Genomic DNA, 19,533 nt, shown 5'->3' on the forward strand with positions numbered 1-19,533 from the left:
AGTCCCCCATGCAACCCTTTTATCCTGGCAACTCCTCCACTAATCCTGTCTGGACCTTGCAGAAGGAGGAGATGCTCAACTGACTGTTACAGCCATCCAATTTCTACAGGTCAAAGTCCCTGCTGTCTAACGGCTCCCAGCAGGGCTCCCCATTCGAACCTCACCTAACCAAGGCTCGAGTCCCTGCAGCCATCCATGTACCCGACAAAACTCCTCATCCGAGCCTTCCTGACTCGTGGAAATTCCTGCCAACGGGTTACTCTGCTCCACGATCGCTCAGATAGAGTAGCTTTCTCCAGCCCCTGAGTGTTGACCACACACTCCCCTCAAGGGGCTCTCCGCTTTTCTCTCTCTCACTCATGCACCAGCTCTCTCTCGCTTCTGCCTTTCTCTCCCATCCTTTCTTTTAACCTATGACTCCTTCGTTCTCTTTCTGCCAAGCTGTTTACTCCCCCACCCTGTCCGTACAGGCTCCTTATACACTCTGCTAACTAACTGGACATGGTGTGATGAGCTGTGTCCTCCACGGCATTATTGAGGCACCAAACTGATCCACTAGCCTCTGCACGTGTATGCGGTGTGGTCAGCCAGCTCCTCAATTAACCATGAAGGCAAAACACACTCATGCATGCCACACCCAATTGGCACCTGCACTTTCTTGGACTGTGATTATTTATTTAAAATTTACCTGATGCCACGGACCATCTTTTACACCATCCACTGTACCTGTTTATTACATGTTAACTGAACTCAATTAAGGCAGCACTGGGCAAACTCCACACCTGTGGTAACTGGCTTACAATCTGGAGCCTTGACCCAACATCGCCACTACACCAACAATAAAAATACTGGATATTTGTCATCTGCGTCTCTGGAAGCACACGTTTATCAATCCATAAAGGAATACAGTAGCACAGGGCCCAAGACAGGAGCCAGCCATTGGACTAGCAACTTGCTAGTTTTTTTTCTCTATATACTGATGTACAGTACACTTTACTGGAACCGCTATTTTGCAAGCTTTGATATATAAAAAGAAATGTGTTTTTGGGGTCAATACCATCATTTTTTGTTTCATTAACACATAATATTTTCTGATCCTGTAATGGATACTCTTCTGTCCACAGTATAACATATACCAATATAATGGTTATTGATGAAGCATCTCTGTGACTACAATATTTGCTCTAAGCATTAATCAAACAATCTGCTAAATCAGCTCTTTGGCAGCTCACTGGGCCATAAACCTGACAATTACATTATGTCAGGCTTTCTCCTGCCAAGTGATACAAGAGTATTAGTGCCTAATGTAAGACATATGCTGTTTTCTCCTGAAACCTATCTGCAGGAAAGGAAAGAAAGAAAAAAAAAAAAAAAAAAGCCAGCCCGCAATTTGATCTAAATACAATATGTCTATGATGGTTTGCCATTCTCGGAAAACAGACTTCTTTTTATTGTTTTCTTCTTACATATAATGCACAGTAGCTGAAAGATACCTACACATAACATTACATGTTCATTAGAAAATCTATTCTTATTTGGTTATTTGAGAGAATGTGTGACAACATAGCTTTGCTGTTATTTGCAACTGATCTACATAACAATGCAAATCTCCCCTAACATTATGCAAATCGGGTTTATGGATTTCTTGGCTGGTTTTGTTTTTCATAATCAGTAAAAGGAAGCACTCTCATTTTCCAGCAGTATCACTAAGGCATATAAAGGTTTCATTGCAACAGAAACAGATGTAAATTTATGCCAAAATGTAAAAACAAATGTTTTAACAAAATGGTGAAAATTATGGGAATATTAACAAGGCTAAAGAATATGTACATGTGGGAATAGCAACCCCTCTGCAGCCTGACCAAGCTAGCTTTTGATTAGATAAATACAAACAAAAGACCTGTGTGTATGTATTTGTATAGAGCAGTCTCCTTTGCTCATGCTGAACCACACACATTAGATGGCACTTGCATGCACCTCAGTTCTCACCAAAAAAAAAGTGTGTGTGTATGAAGCAATCCTCTCTGCTCACACTCAACAGCCACGGGAGTTGGTGTGAATTCTATGGAAGATGTAGAAGCTTATACAACTGTGACTTGCCCTTGGTAAGATGGCGCATGCATTCACTTTTAAATTTTTTTGGCACTTGCATGCACCTCATTTCTCATTCAACCCAAGCAGACAAACTCAGCTTTGTGGTACATGCACGTTGTATGTTCACACAACGAGCTACCATATGTTTGGCTACACTTCCTCATGAGGTCATCCATTTTGTGAAGTACACTAGTCCCTTCCTAGTACCCCCACAACATGATGCTCCCACTCCCATGCTTGACAGTTGGGATGGTGTTTTTTGGTTTGCAAACCTCACACTTTTTCCTCCAAATGTAACAATAGTCATTATGACCAAACAGTTCGATCTTGGTGTCATAAGATCAGAGGACATTTCTCCAAAAAGTAAGATCTTTGTCCCCATTTGCCACTGTAAACTGTTGTTTAGCTTTTTTATGGCGGCTTTGGAGCAGTAAGGTGGACTGGTGGCTCGGAGGCTAGGGATCTGCACATGCAAGGAATTGGAAGGTTGCTTTTTCAAATCCCATAGTTGTCACAAGTGATTCTACTCTGTTGAGCCCTTGAGTGAGGTCCATAACCTGCATCCAGCCTTTAAACATTTCCTCCAAATTGCAAGGGACAATTCGGGGGTTGGTGGCAGGATTGACACTCCAACCAATGTAAAAAAAAAGTCACCATTCCATTCCATTCGAACTAGTGAGGTGTTGAGGTTGCATGGCTGCACTCAGGTCCTTATTTGGAATCCTGAGGTGATTCGTCGTGTGGTGGATGTGGCAACACTGTATCAGTGCATGCTTCCAACCTCTCCTCTCTCTTTGGAGTAATGGCTTCTTCCTTGCTAAGCAGCCTTTCAGGTTATGTAGATATAGGACTTGTTTTTCTGTGGATATAGATACTTGTCTGTTTCATGTAACATCTTCACAAGTGCCTTTGCTGTTGTTCTGGGAATGATTTGCATTTTTTTCGTGCCAATGTGTATTCTTCTCTAGGAAACAGAATGCGTCTCCTTCCTGAGCAGTATGACGGCTGTGTGGTGCCATGGTGTTTATACTTGAGTATTATTTTTGCACAGATGAATGTGGAACCTTCAGGCATTTGGAATTTGTTCCCAAGGATGAACCAGATTTGTGGAGGTTCACAAACTTTTTTCTGAGGTTGTGGCTGGTTTCTTTTGATTATCCAATTATGTCAAACAAAGAGGCAGTAAGTTTGATGGTAGGCTTTAACATGCATTCACATGTTGACTAGAGTTAGGGTAATTGGCTATCAGAAGCTAATTGCCTAAAGGCTTGCTATCATTTTCTGGAATTTTCCAAGCTGCTTAAAAAGGGACAGTTAGCAAAATGTATGTAAACCTCTGACCCACTGGAACTATGATATAGTCAATAAATAGTAAAATTGTCTGTCAACATTTTTGAGAAAAACAAAATGCTTTGTGCTGAGCAAAAGTAATATCTTAAATGATATGTGAAATTTATAGCTTGTTAGTATAAAATCTGTGGAGGGGTTATAAAGTGAGTTTTAAAGAATTCATCATAAGTGCATGTAAACTTCTGACTTCAAATGTACCTCATTTTACTTTTTACATTGTAATATCCTGTGATAACTGAGATAACCGAGATCTTCAACAGCACAATGGACCAGTTCTCTTTTTTAAATTTTAAGGACAATAATTATTCCACTTATCTGTGGTATTTGGAAAGCAGTCTTGTCTAAACTGTGGCACATTTCCTCTCTTTGTTTCTTCACTTTAGAATATACTGTATGTCTGAAGATATTTTAAACAACGTTCACTCTAATAATTGAAATGTTAAATATAGCTTTGTTAAAACATTGTAATTGATTTTCAGGTAGTACTATGGTTCCACTGTTACTGCATGGTCCAGGGCCTTGTTTAAATAAAGGCTTGGTCTAAGGTAGATTCTAGCTGCTAGTGACCATATAATGAAATTAAGTTTGGAAAAATGGATTGAAGGATGATGGATTGCCAAACACTGTCTAGTTTGGTGAAGTTTATTCATTGTGGATTTACTGAAAGGTAATCTAACACTCCACCACATTTTTAGACTAAATTTAGTGTGAGGCATTTTTTGTGTAAACAAAAGACTTGAAATTTCATTCCAGGCACACATGTTTAGCTGTTTACACATGCAAACCTACTTCAAAATATTTATGGTTGAATATATACATAAGACATAAGTAAACAGAGATGTGTTAGCCACATCTCAGTCATATACTGTATCTAGTATGGCTGGCGATTTTCTAGTCACCTAATAATTTGGGTTTAATTGAAAAAAAATATTCACAAATAACATTTCATTTATTGGGATGGTTAATATTTCACCAGAATACTCACACAAATGTAGGATATTTACGGTTTTAGCAAATTTCAGATTACTACATAATACAAATACTGTATTAGATAAGTGGACAAAACTGCATTGCCTTTCAATTTTATGCCTCAGTGTGCATCCTCTCTTGTTAGGTGTTAAGTATAATTTTTATTTCAGTCTTTAGTTCTTGTCTGAAATCACTTTGATTTACAGTGCTTTTTTTCACAGTAGCAGATTGTTGATAAAATTGCTGTTAAAAAACAAACTTTTGTAGCGATCACGTTTGGTCAATACCATAAATAGTGTTAAACATTATTGTGTATTTACGCAATATTTCATTTTCCATATTATGGTAATATTTGCATTATTAGACACAGGGAAGACTATAAAACATAAATTATGGGAGAGTTAATTGTTTCTGGGCAGTACTAAAAAGAGTAATTATCTATACAGCATTATACACCAAAGATCTTTCAATTTACAGTTCATCACATAAACGCCAATCTCTTTTAGGATCAATATAGGCAATTGAATCTCTGCGCTATTGTGCATGTAGCATCATACAGTAACCACATAGTTTCACTGAAGTACTTATTTGTTTTTTTTTTAAAATCAACAATAACATCTAGAATAATGTTTAATAAGGGTGTTAAGATTCTATCTTTGTTTTCTGGTCTTTTTAATTTTTTCCCCTTTTTGTAATTTTATGGAGAATTTGCCTCCAGAAACTGCACCTTCAGAGTCTAACCCTCAGGGCCTTCATTCTCAAGAGCCTGAGCACCAGGTATGAGGCTGAGTGTCTAGTAAATGCACCGAAGCCTTTGCTGCTCAGCCCCAGCCAACCAGAAACATTTCAAATATGCTGTCAGAGCTCCAGGGAAGCCAAGAGCATTCCAGAGACCAGTTTCATGCACTAGCCAATGGGAGGACATTCCAGAGTCCAGTGCCATGCCTCTTGGAAGAGGTGTTCTCAACCGCTGTGCCTCCCCGCTGGGAAGTGGTCCATTTAACCAGTCATACAATCAAGTAAGGTTGGATCCAGTTTTGCTACCTGAAAACTGAGAAGCAGTTGTTCCTCTTTTGCTGCTCAATCTTCCAGAAGGGGGCTTTTCCAGTCTGTTCCTTGAGAGAATCTTTCCAGTCTTACTGTAAAAGGTTCAGGTGGACTGTACCAGAACTGTTGCCTGAGCCTTCATCAGCAGACACTCCAGGGAAGGAGTCTGCAATCTTGCTAGAAGGGTCATAAGGAGCTGGAGTAAATCCTGTAAGTGGTAGCTAATAATGACCATGCACAATCCACCTACACTTATTCACATCAGACCAATCAATCTAATACACAAATATTTAGATTACAGAAGAAAAACTAGATCAAAGAGAAAAAGTTATTTTAAATTGTGTACTCTAGATTTATAAGGTAGAAACAGTCACCACTGAAATTTAAAACTCAGCAATTCTGCTTTGACTTTGTTTTTTCTAGTGTAAAAAGATAGTCCTGCACTTTCTTTACCATTTGAGATGCTGCATCTTGGTTAACACTGTATGATCTTTCATCTTGCTTAATGAAATATACACCAGGAAAACCACAACCAAACCTTTCCCAGTGTCAGAAAAGGTGACTTTCTCTTATCACCATACCAACTATTAAAATGCAATTAATCCACTTGTACAGATTTATAAAATGTACTTATTTTTTATCTAAAATTTTCTAATATTCACATGACAGTTAAAGGATGGGTCAAAGTCTAGTAGGTGGCTTCCTGGAGCTTTGATAGAAGGTCTGCAAACACTGATGCCTGGCAGGTTGTTAGCAAGTTTAACTAAATACATACATAGTGGCATTTTTATCAGTTCTTGTTTACACAAAACCTTTACTCATGCTAATCACTGAAAACAGAGAAAGGAATTTGTGCCCTCATAAAAGAAAAGATCTGTGGTAAAATTAATTTAATGCCAAGTTCATTTTGTTGTCCTGTGAAATGTGGAAGACATGTTTTATGATCCAGATGCCTTCCTATTTCAAAATGGAAAGTAGTGATTCACACACATTGAGCACATAGAAAATCGAATACAAAACAAAGTATTTAGTGTGCTACTTTAGTTACAATGGGATTTGAGAAACTGGTAAATTAAACGATTTTAAGATAACTTTTATGATGTTCTACTTTAATGACAAAAACTATGTGATTAAAGTGTAAGTTTAGAGATTGAAGTTGACATTTTGTGCTCCCCTATTTTGCCTATTTTGTTTTCTCTGTACCCTAATAAGCTTTCATATGACAATCTGACTGTGGGCTACGACTCACCTTTTCACGGCGACTTTGATACGTGACAAATTCTTTTTTATTTCGGGCACTGAGAGACTTTGTGAACTTGAGATTTCGAGTTTCTCCGTCACTCTGTGTCACACGATCAACTTCCTTTTGTTGTTTATACCACTGTTTAAACCAACAAATAGTACATCTTTCCTTGCCTCCACTTGGTATTCGCTGAAATTCTTCTATTTCCCCCCGTGCTTTTGCCATTGCCTTTTCACAGAACGATGAGCTTAAGGGCTATTTATATTGATTTGCATATTCAAAGAAGCGTATTTCTGGGAGGAGATGGGGCAGGGCAGTAGGCGCATGCACGTGCATTACTTTTCACGCTGACCGGGATTTTATATGTAGCGCAAGAACGTGGAAGCTGGCGTTTGTACAGATTTGTGCATCTGGATTTTTTTATGTGCACGCACATTTCTGCTTTTGTCTGTACACCATGTTATAGTGTAAATTCTTCGCACGCCGTTATGCATGAGGCCCCAGGACTGTAAAGACTTGTACCTTTGTCCTTTTGCAGAATTATCGGGAGTACCACACAACTCTTTCTGGCAACCTCATGAATCCCCCATGCACTCCCAATCTGTCTACTGACTTCATAGGAAGAGTCACCAGAGATATGAATGTCGCTGACAAGGTAAGTAAACCTCTCGACGAGGATGACATTCTCTCCACAAACAGACACACTGCTGATGGCTGTGCCCAAGAGGTCATTAAAGGCCTGGATCTTGGTTTTCATCCAGGATACTCGTAAGCCCAGACACTCAGACTCCTTGCTCAGTCTCTCAAGAGCCCCGATCAGAGCCTATATTGACTCCGTGAAGATCATAACCTCGGTGGCAAAGGCAAGATCAGTGAATCTTTCTTCACCAACAGATGCCCCATATTCACTGGACTCCATGGCCCTGCCAACACCCAGACCGTGAGAAGCAATGAACACAATAGAAGCAAGAGCACAACCCTGACAAACCACAAAATCAACTTAGAAGAGCACAGAGGTTCTGCCTCTACTCTGCACAGCACTCACAGTATTACTATACAGACTAGCCATGATATTCAGCAACTTCAGGTGGATCCTGCGAAGTCTCAAGATGTCAAACTGTGCAGCTTGATCAACTGATTTGAATACTTTACGAAAATCAACTAATTGTGCAAAGAAACTCTTTTGATATTCACGTTTGCACTCAATAAGAACCCTCAGTGACAGGATGCAGTCGATGGTAGACCTTTTAGGCATAAAACCAGACTGCTCCAGTCACTGTTAGGTGAACAACCCTAGCAAGGATCTTACCCGGCACCATGGGCTGTGTGGTACTCCTCTGGTCATGGGTGACTTTAACGTGACCACTGGCACTGACAGGGCTGGCTATGAGGATTGTGTATGGGTCTGGCAACCATGGTGGAAGTGGCTCCATGTTGCTTAACTTTGTAAAAGCTCTGGGGCTGCATCATTGGACTTGGTACTCCAATACTGCTGGTGCAATGAAGGAAATTGATCACATTCTTGTGGGCAGACGCTGGAGGCTCCTACAAAACTGCAAGGTCAAAGGAAGAGCTCAGTTTGTGAATTCTAACCACAGACTTGTTGTTGCTACTCCGAAGATCCAGGTTAGGTCAGGTAGGCTACCACCTACTAGGAGAATGTGGCTGGACTTAGCCTGATCTTGGAGTCTGGCTGTTTCTAACGAGTTTGCAGAAGGTTTTTGTGAGGAACTTACAGACTTAGGTGGGATTGCTGATCCTAATGTAATGTGAGAGGCCTTCTGTGACAAGACCCTGAAGGTTGCTGAGGGTTGTGTTGGTGTTACTTGTTACCAGAAAGAGGTGTTTCACCTCACTGGGCACACTAGGTATCATCAAGAGGAGTCACAGTGCACAGCTTGATGGCAACTCTAGTCTGTACTGGGAACTGAGAGGGATGGTTACAAGGGCTTGGAGGGCAGATAAGGAGGTGTTTGTTAGAGGAGTCTGTGAGCAGGTGACACACATCCTGCTTACAGAGGAATCGAAGCATTGCGCACATCCAAATTTGTCCCACAGAGAGTTGCAGTTAAGGTGGGTGATGGAATAGTCCTTACAGATGATGCTGCTATAAATTGATAAATAGGTAAATGAATAGAAGTACATTGAAATAAATAATAAATACATAAACAAATGAACAAACAAATAAATAATAAAAAACCAATAGCATTAACAAATGTAACAAATGCACTGCATATAAATAACTACTAAGAGCAGATCAAAGGGTAGAGGGGCACAACAGGGTTTTGAGTAGGAACAGGCAAGGGGTAGAGGCTGCTAGAGAACTTGAAAGAACTTATTCAGGTGGTAAAGAACTCTCTGTCAGATGGAACTGGAAAAAACAGACCTTGGGAGGAATGGAAGCAGTCCCCCCACAGTGCTGTTGGCTTTACAGGTGCAATGCTTGGTAAACATTTCTTTAATGGAGAACAGACAGGTCTAAATAATCTTTCTTGCTGTGTGCTTCCCGGTGAGCTTTTAAAAAGATAATGGTGTTGAATGCTGAACTCTTTTGTCCAGACAGTGACAGGGTCAAGTGAAAAGTAAATGTTATAGCATTCTCAGGGCAAGTTTCAGGTGATAGGCAAACTGAAGGGGGTCATGTGATATCAATCAATCAATCAACATTTATTTATATAACACATATTCATACAAAAAAAATGTAGCTCAAAGTGCTTTACAAAATGAATAGAAAAATAGAAGACACAATAAAAAATAAACATAAGTCAACATTAATTAACAGAATAAGTAAGGTCCGATGGCCAGGGTGGACAGAAAAAACAAAAAAAAACTACAAAAGCTGGAAAAAAAAAAATAAAAAAAAATTTAAAAAAATAAATATGGGAAGTCCAGTTTTCAATGTGCCCCAAGACTAGTGTCTTGAAGCACTTTATGATGACCAGTGTAAGTGCTACAAGGTGACTGAGGCAGGAAACAGAAGGTATGATGGAAATGACCTTGACGTGTTTGGGGAACTGCCTGCCTAAGGAAAATGTTAAGGATGTCTGTAAAGATAACATCAGGTGGTTTGCACATTAAACTGAGCACTTGTCCTAGTATGTGGTCTGATCCAATATCTTTGCATGGTTTTACATTCAAGTTCTTCTCATGTCAGCCATGGACAAGCACAGTACTTGTTCTCCGATTCTGGTTGTGACCTTTGATTAGCCTCAGATTATGAACTTAGTTTGCCTTTTTGCCTTCTTTCTGGTTCCTGGTCCCTTTTTCTCACTAAAATTCAGGATATTTCCAAGATGTCCACAACACTGGGTTAGCTCCAAAGTAATTTCTTGCCAGAGCTTAAAAATCTCCTCTGGACATTAGATCATGGAGTGTGAAGTCGGGGGAAAGGGTTAGGGAAGAGCTTGACTGGTGGGATGAAGTAGGGCCAACATTCAGAAAGGAGCAGGATGACAAAAAGGAGCTTTTTGGAATATTCCTATTGCTAAGTGTTAATTTTGTTAGTATATCAATTTTTGTATAAATTTCGCTTTACACTTTTTATCCTGGTTTAAAAATCCCGTTACAGGTTACAGGTTCAAATTAAGGTATGCCACAGTTGTAAAAAAATATTTGTTTCTTCAAAAATAAAAAAATAAATAAGACGGCCAATTAAGGCATTTTCATTCAGCACTCTAACTGGGCTTATAATCCTTTTTAAAAATGAATTAACAACCTGTTTTGAAAAATAGTGATACAGATTTGGAGTTAACTTGCAGCCCACATGTCTTGGCTGGCTATGATGAGAAAAGTACTGTGGACATGCATGAAAGTAATAACAGGACATGCAGAGCCAACTGCCATGTAAAGTTGTATGGCCACTGCCCAGAATGCTTAAAACCTCTTTCTGATCCTAGTACTCACAGAGAATTTATTTTCAGATCACCTTAAAAACCGAGAGGGTAAATTTCCCCCATGCTTACCCATGTCTTCCTACACTAACATGCAGATGTGCTCCCTAAGTAACACTGTGATTCTCTTCCTCTTCAGGAGGATGCCTTTAGGATTGTCCCCTGGTCTTTTCCTGCTACTCAGTTATGCAAGAAAAGTGAACTTCACTAAAAATACATTACAAAACAAATCAATAAACAATATTTAATATATACTAGTTCTTCTCACATTATGCTCAATGTTTTCCTTAGTAAGTGCTTCTATTATTTTACCCATGATGTATGCTAAACTTACACTGATCAGGCATAACATTAAAATCACCCAAAGTAATATTCTGTAGGTCCCTCTCCTACAGCCAAACAGCTTTGACCCATTAAAGCATGGACTACACAAGACCCCTGAAGGGGTCCTGTAGTATCTGGTTCCAAGACGTTAGAAGCAGATCGTTTAAACCCGGTAAGTTGCAAGGTGGGGCCTCCATGCATCAAATTTATTTTTCCAGCACATCCCACAGATATTCGATCATATTGAGATCTGGGGAATTTAGAGACACCACAAACTCTTTGACATGTTCCTCAAACCATTCCTGAATAATTTTTGCAGTGTGGAAGGGCACATTATCCTGATAAAAGAGGCCACTGCTATCAGGGAATACTGTTGACTTGAAGAAGTGTTTGTGGTCTGCAACAATCTTTAGGTAGGTAGTACATATCAAAGTAACATCCACTTGAATGCCAGAGCCCAAGATTTTTCATCAAAACATTGCTCCGAGGTTCACACTGCTTTCGGCAACTTGCTTGCTTCTCATAGAGCATCCAGATGTCATCCCTTCCCTAGGCAAACAGCACACAAGTACCCAGACATCTACATGATCTAAAAGAAAACGTGATTCATCAGATCACACAACTGTCTTCCATTGCTCCATGCCCATTGCAGGCACTTTCAGTGGTGGACTGGAGCCAGCATGAGCATTCTGAATGGTCTGTGACCCCGTATGTAACAAGTACTGAGGTCCAAAAGCTGGTGCTTGTGGAGTCAAAATTATAGCGCCAATCCAACATGTAACCACTGCATGCCAGAAAAACTCCATAAGACCTGCCATTTTGGATAAGCTTTCACCCTGTTGACCAGTCCTCAGAATTGCTTCCATTGTCAAAGGTGTCCAGACACTCCCTAATTTATCCTGTTTCCAACACATCACCTTTAAGAACTGACTGTTCACTTGCTGCCTAATATATCCCAACTCTTAAAAGGTGCCTTTGTAATGAGATAATAAATGTTATTCATGACACCTGTCAGTACTTTCAATGTTCTGGCTGATCAGCATATATGCACCGTGCTTTACTAACTTACAAAACTTTAATATTCGTTAATGAATGCCTGTGAAATACTGCACCTTGTTTTTTATAAGACCTCAAATCATCACATATGTGTATTGTTCTGATAATCTATTTTTGTTACACTGTACATTCTCAAGCTGCTGAAGTTAAAATAAACTTTTCCTAAGCATAAAGTTTAGGATATTTTGGAAAAACTGGGTCAGACAATTTTGGCCAAAAGGAATATTTTCTGGAATTCATTAGTGTGTAACATAAATTTCTGAAAATGTCTTAATCCAATTCAGTGCAATGGTGTGCCACAATCAATCCCAGCAGCACTGGAATTTAGACAGAAAATTGTCTTGGTTAGGGTGTGAGGGTACTGCAGGTTCTACTCATACTAGGCAAATTAACCTGTTGTTTGGGGATGTGGTAAGAAATCTGAAGTACCAGCAAGAAAACCTCACACACAATTGGAGAAAGTGAAAACCCCATATAGTTAGTGTCTAGTTGTGAGATTCAAACCCAGAATGGAAGATTAATCAAGTAACAGTGCTAACTACTATGATAAAATGATGCTCTACAGTGCAGCAAAATAAGAAAAAAAAAATGTCATATAAAATTGACTCTCAGCTTTTACTGCTAACTTTGTAAGTGTTACAAGCTGGCAGTATTGCAAGGTATCCGCCACCAGGTTTACAGAACTTCCAGAATATTTTGGTTATTATAATTTATTAATATTCTTTCCCTTGGAAATTGAGCGCTCTGGGTGTGATATTGCTCCCCATAACTCCGCACATAGATAATTCATAAAAGGGATAGATGGATACTTGGCATATTTATATAAAGTGTATGATTTGTAGATCTCTCTTTATGTTCTCGATAGAATACCTAATATCTGGTAAACATGAGGGGAGTCCCTCATAGTCAACTGACTGAACAGAAAATTATAAAAGAAATGGAAAAAATAAAGCATCTTTAAAGACAACACATCTTCTATTAACATCTTCTTTTACAAACTCTTGTTGTCTGTGGCACTTCGGTATAATGTCCAGGTGCTTTTGCTTCATCATCAATTACATATTTTCAGTAGAATGTATTAAAACACAGTGTCTCAGAAGATAAACTTTTTAGATCCAACTGCTAAGCAGCAGGAAGTGTTCTTAAGTATATATGAACACAACTTTGATTCTCAGGGTTTTCAACATATATATTAATAGGAAGTTGATTGAACACAAGGTTAATTCCAAACTAATTTTATGGTTTTACAATTTATTTGTATCACAGCCAGCAAGAGAAATTTTTAATTTGGTTTATTATACTTAAAAACCATTTACCCAGGATGAGGATTTAATATGTATGGATTAGGATGTTTTACAATCAATCAATCAACATTTATTTATATAGCACATATTCATACAAAAAAATGTAGCTCAAAGTGCTTTACAAAATGAATACAAAAATAGAAGACACAATAAAAAATAAACATAAGTCAACATTAATTAACATAGAAGGTTTAGTAAGGTCCCTGACTGAATCCAATTCAATTGCCTGGATATTTGACCGCAGCACATACATATATTATATATTATAAGAGTTCTTGGGCATCTCCACTGTTGTATTATTAAAGAAATAAAATATAATTGGCAAACAGTCCACAAACTGGGGTGACCATTTCTGTGTGCCTTTCCGCACATCGAAGACTCAGTCTGCTACACTACCGAGGTCGCGGACAAGCCAAGAAGAACCAACGCCAAATTCTGGCAAGGAGAGTAGCGGACTCTCAGCACCCGCTCTTACAACAATAAAAAACTGGGGGCTCATGTATAACGCCCTGCATAGAATTCACACTATAACATGGTATACAGACAAAATTAAAAATGTGTCTATGCACTAAAATAAAAAAAAATCAGATGCATAAAACTGTGTGTAAGCAAAGTAATACACACTTTCCCTTTATACTGTAAATGACAAACACAAGCCTACAGCCCCACACTGACTCCTCCCAGAATTTCATCTATTTAAATTTGCAAATCAATATAAATTGCCCCTTCCGTTCAGTGTTTTGTTAAAAGACAATGGCAAAAGCACATGTAAAAAAGAAGAATTTCAGCAAATGCGAAATGGTGGTCCTGCCCATTGAAGTGGAGGCAAGGAAAAACATACTATTTGGTGGCTTAAGCAGTGGTATAAGCAACAAAAGGAAATTGATGGAGGGGCACAGCGTGGCAGAAGCACCCAAAAGTTCAAGTTCACAAAGTCACATAGTGCCTAAAATAAAAAAAATAAAAAAAAGAAGTGGTCAGATATCAAAGTTGAAGTGAAAAGGCAAGTTGTAGCCCACAATCCGAGGGTCAACACCATTGGAGGAGGTAGAGGAATTCCAAGGCTCAGATTGTTTGCGCAGTGAAGTGCTGCAATTATTGGCAAGACACATATATCTTGCCACAACATTAATGAGATGCATTTTCGAATCACAGATAATGTTCACATTAGAGTGGAAATACTTTCTATTTACATAAGCAAATTAAATTCCCTGATGTGTGTAGTCAATTGCTCTGATTACATTTGGAAAACTGGACTTTGCTGTGAATTATGCTTTGATGTTTGCCTATTCAACCACAGTGTAAGGAAATTTTATATAATTTGGATGACAAGCGGATAATACCATCCCATATGGCTGTCATGGAGTGACTCAGTTAAAACTAACTTTACATTTTTTTCAATTACATGCCATTGTGTATATGGGTTGAAGGATCCTCCCCACTGATAAAAATGAATGAGTTACCATAGTGTGGCTTTGCAGCATCATTTTATTTTATCGATTAGTTGGCAGCAGAATACTGCCCCAAGTACTATTCAGGCATTACACTGTACAAGCCAACAATACAGTTTAACTGTTTTTACAAAGAATTCTGAGCCATGGAGGTGAAGTTAGCACAAAACTTATTTCTGTACTTGTATTTGAACTTCAAAATTTTTTTCTGAACATTATTTCCTTTTTATTATGATCTTGTTTAATTTACATGCAACCATTTCATTTTGTTAAGGGCCCCACTATTCTGTGTATATTTGGTGTTAGCAATGTTTAATGATGTCAACAGGTCACCACTATTTAAGATGGGCAGCATCCTATTTGCATTATCCAAATTTCTAAATAAACAACAAAATAATTTCACAGCAATTAGTACAGTTTTCAAGGGTTTATTTGACAACGTTTAAAAAACATTTTTGGTTAGTGTATTTGGCTTTTTGTTTTTTCCCCTCTGTTTTTTCCCTCTGCCTTTTTAAGACTTTGTTCCTCTCCTTTCTTCCAGTCCTGCACCATAGAAATCCCACTCCTTTCATGATCGGCAGAACAATGAGCATCAACAAATTGCCGGCTGCTGCACTACTTCACACTGACTTCAGTGCAAGACATCTGTGAATTTGCCAGTTCATGACAGCAAATAAGAGAAAGAGAAAATAAAAAATATAGGTGCTGCTTTAAGCACAGCTAACTCTGCTGTATCCATAGATATGGAGTGTTAGATGCAAAACTCTGGACTGAAAATTTGAGAATGACAATGGGGCCATTCAAATTATTTATGTTAATGTCTCTCCTCCAGATTCTACTAGAAAAATATCCACTTAAGGTGTGCTAAATCTATCAAAAAACTAGCAACTGGGCTAAAAGGATAAATAAAATAAACATAAAAAACTACTTAAAACATTATAAATGGCATCTTAAGTCTTTTGGGAACAAGCTACTTGATCATACAAGGCATTCTAGATATTAATTGTATTATATCACGGTCAAAGCTATTCCAAGAATGTGCTATATTTTCAATAAGTGTACTCTGCATTTCCTGAATGGATTTTTCAGGACCCTTAACCAGCCTGATCTCATTTCACTGTACACAGTCAGTGGAAAAAAGAATGTATCACTGCCGCACTGATCTAGTATGTGTGCTTTCTAATAAAATAATATTAAAGAAATTTTTGAACAGGTGTTTTATGACATTTTGAATATTTAATATTTAGTTTCAAACCAAATTTTTATTTTATTTATTGAATATTGAACATGTGTAAGATGTGAGCAATTTGCCTGAAACTGTTCTGTAGAACATAAGATGTGGTAGATCTTCATTGATCTCTATGCTGAAGAGGTGTTTTATTATTACATTTAGGTTTCTTTGCTTAAAATGTACATATTACATACTTATTTTTTATTAATTGTGGCTATTCCCATCACTCCTTATAGTACTTATTAATAGCAAACATTTTACAAATAATGCACCACAAAATTTAATAAACTAGTTTTCAGTATTTGTAATGATTATAATAAAACAAATTTTGCAAAAATCAGTTGAGAAATTAGAAAGTTACAGCAGATTTTAACATGAGAACATTGAGTGTTTCTCAATACATTCTTGTGTTTACAGGAGGAGTTTGTCCACTTCAACATGGCTAACACATAGATGTATCGCTGTCAAAATGAATTGCAACCAATGAGGCATCTATGTGTATATCTATGATTTTGAATGCATGAACGCAAGTCTGCTCCTTCCTGGTAATTTGAAGGGGTGGTTAAAAGAAGAGCTGGTCATGTATGGCATATGTCATGCTGCCACACTTACTTGTATCCTTGGCATTTGATTTCCTTCATCAGCACAGTACCAGACTAGTGATATCACTAGGGCATTCTTTTTTTGGCAATTTTTTTGAAAATGACTACATAGTTTCACCATCCCAATTATTGATGGAGTTATTTATTGTAGTACTCCTGTCTGTCCTTTTGACACAATTTTAACATAGTAAAAAGACACAAAGATAAGGCAATCTTTGTCAGTGTTCTTCAATCAAATTATGACAAAGATTTTTTTTCTAAAACTAGTACAATTTATCATGGTTAAGTTAAACATCTGTTCACTTTTTGAACCCACCTATTACTTTAATAAACCCTCTTATTTCAGATTCACCCCATGATGAAGTCCATTATAGTAATACTGGATGATAGGAAGGATCCAACCTTGGATGAATCATCGGTAAACTGCAGGTTATGCTCATGCACACCCACACTCTCTCACACTAGGTCAATTTAGAGTCACCACAGGGAATTTACCCAACTACTTTTCCAATTAACTGGCACAAGCCAATTTTGGGGTCAAGGGGGTTAGAGTCCATTACAACATAATGATATGCAGAAGGGATACCAGTTCACATTTAGAGAGACACTAACTAACCTAAACTACGCTTCTTTGGAATGTTTGAGGAAAACTGAAGTACTTGGAATAGAACCACACTGATATGAGAAAACAGGCAAACTGCACACTGAAAGAGATTTGGTCAGAACTGCATTCTTCTTTAGCTGTGACATAGCAATACTACACCACTGTGTATTTGGCATTAAAACCCATATCATAAATACCTAAATGCCTATACTATACAATAGTACTTTATTTTTTTATTTGCTTTTATAAAATTTTGTCTCATTTAAATTTATTAATATCGAACTTTCACAAGTTTAGGGAAGAACTTGCATCGTTAAAATATGTATATTTCATTTGCTAGTGAGTTGAGCCATTTTTTTTCTCCGTTACAACTATTTTAGATGTTTATTTTATTAAAACCTCATGTTGCACTCATCTCTGGACATTCCACTTTTTGTTACCAGAACCATTTTAGTCCCCTTTCAGGGACTGTAATTTTGCTAAACATCTCATATTTTAATTAAATACCTTTTAGTTATGAGTACCAGTTTTAGAAGCCTTATACCATTTTGCTTAAAAATAGCTTAATTAGCTGCGAAATTATAAATTTAGTATTTGAACAAATAACAAAAGCTTAATTTTAACACAATCATATTCTTCTGATACACTACATTTCTAATTGAAATTATATGTGTACTTTGTGGTAACTTGTTGCAACTTTTCCAAACACTGAAAATGTAAAATGACAGCTTGTGGTATTAAATAAAACTAAATTCAGAGTAAAATAGATCAAAATAGGCCAAAAGACAGGTCCAAAACCCAACGGTATGATTAACGAAATGAAAAGATGACGAATACAGGAAGCAGTTATACTTCCACAAACATAATGGGAAAATAAAAACACTGTCATAGTTTGTAGATTTTAGGCATATGTGAATAGCAGGAGTAGACGCCTGGGCCTCATGTTGGAGGGTTAAGTGTACACATCCAGAGCAAATGGACTGTAATATGTTTTCCTGAGAAATACACAACTGCATGAATAAATAATCACTAGGGGTTACTTGTAGCTGGCGGAACCCAACTCAATATGTTGGTGTTGCATTTTTCTTCCTCATTCTCTTTAGGACATGACAGGGTCACCAATGAAGCAAGAAGGGATATTTTCTGCATTCTCATTACTTTAAATTCTATGTTCAGATCAGCACAGTAAACATTGCACATAAGAAAAACCTTATAGCAGGATTGTGACTTTCAGAGTGATGCCAAACTCTAGACATTAACACAAAAACATACCTTTGAAGAGGTGCTCTGCACATAACATTGTAAAACTGGTATGACTCCAATGAATCTGATGTGCTTAAATGGTACAAATGTGGGGAGAACTATACATGTGTACCCCGTTATGGTGAGAAAGACTCAAGACAGACAAGTAGTAGATCCCTTAAAGCAACCAAACCCGACCCCCAACCCTTTAAGTGAGTCTAACTACCTGTAGTTACAGTAAACTCCATTTTATTGTTTTTTATTATAATTCAGTACTTTCCTCATCTGCACTACAAAAACTTTAAGATAAACAAACAACTGAACTTTTGAAAAACTGTGATCACTTGGATCAAAGTATAAGAAAAACTGAACTTGGTGTACTGTAAAAATGTTCCATCTACAACTCACAAAATTTGCACGCAGTTTTTGGCCGATCACACTGATGCATATTTAAAGAACACCCAATTAAAATGTTCAACCTTTTCTAGTTGTGACATTTCATTTGGGCCATTTACATTGTCAAGTAAAGCATTAATCAACCGAACCTTCTGATGTGTGGTGCTGCTTTACTGGTGTGAGAAATGAAATAATGTATAGATCACCGATGCAGACAAAAACAGTTTTTCATCAATTTATAGGAGCTCATTTTAAACAAGACTTAAATTGTGTTATGAAACTGACCTTCTGATCTCTGAATGGGAATTCAGTGAACTACAATAAAGCTAATATATAATAAATAAACGAATAGTAGTGAAGCCCAATTATATTTTTAACATATTTTAAAAACGCATTACTTTCTTGGATTGCAGGAGGCCACATTAGGCGTATAGCCTAAAATCCTATCCATCACAGTTCGTTCCCACTAAAACCCACGAGGTGCCAATTTAATAATCCCACTGCCCTGTAATAGAGTAAAGCATAAAGTAGCAATAGTGGAAAGTATTGCAAAAGAAGCAGAACAATTTGTTATGTGCATTTATAGTGTCTCCTACGCTGTGTTACTAGATTTACCATTTTTAATGTATACTTAGAAACCTACAACACATTACTGAAATTTGAATGGATGTTGCCGTCTCATCTACACACTGGCATGTGGGTCCAAGGTAACAAAACAAACACACGTTTG

At 37.7% G+C, this 19,533-nt stretch overlaps 1 protein-coding gene across 2 annotated transcripts in view; it reads right to left on the bottom strand.

Moving 5' to 3' along the window:
- The window catches only part of LOC120540031 (serine/threonine-protein kinase 32C), a 422,829-nt gene that overhangs the window by 402,282 nt on the left and 1,014 nt on the right, over positions 1 to 19,533 (bottom strand). The gene's annotated exons all lie outside the window — the stretch shown is intronic.

The sequence above is a fragment of the Polypterus senegalus genome, chromosome 1, assembly GCF_016835505.1.
Source record: "Polypterus senegalus isolate Bchr_013 chromosome 1, ASM1683550v1, whole genome shotgun sequence".
Taxonomy (NCBI): Eukaryota; Metazoa; Chordata; class Cladistia; order Polypteriformes; family Polypteridae; genus Polypterus; species Polypterus senegalus.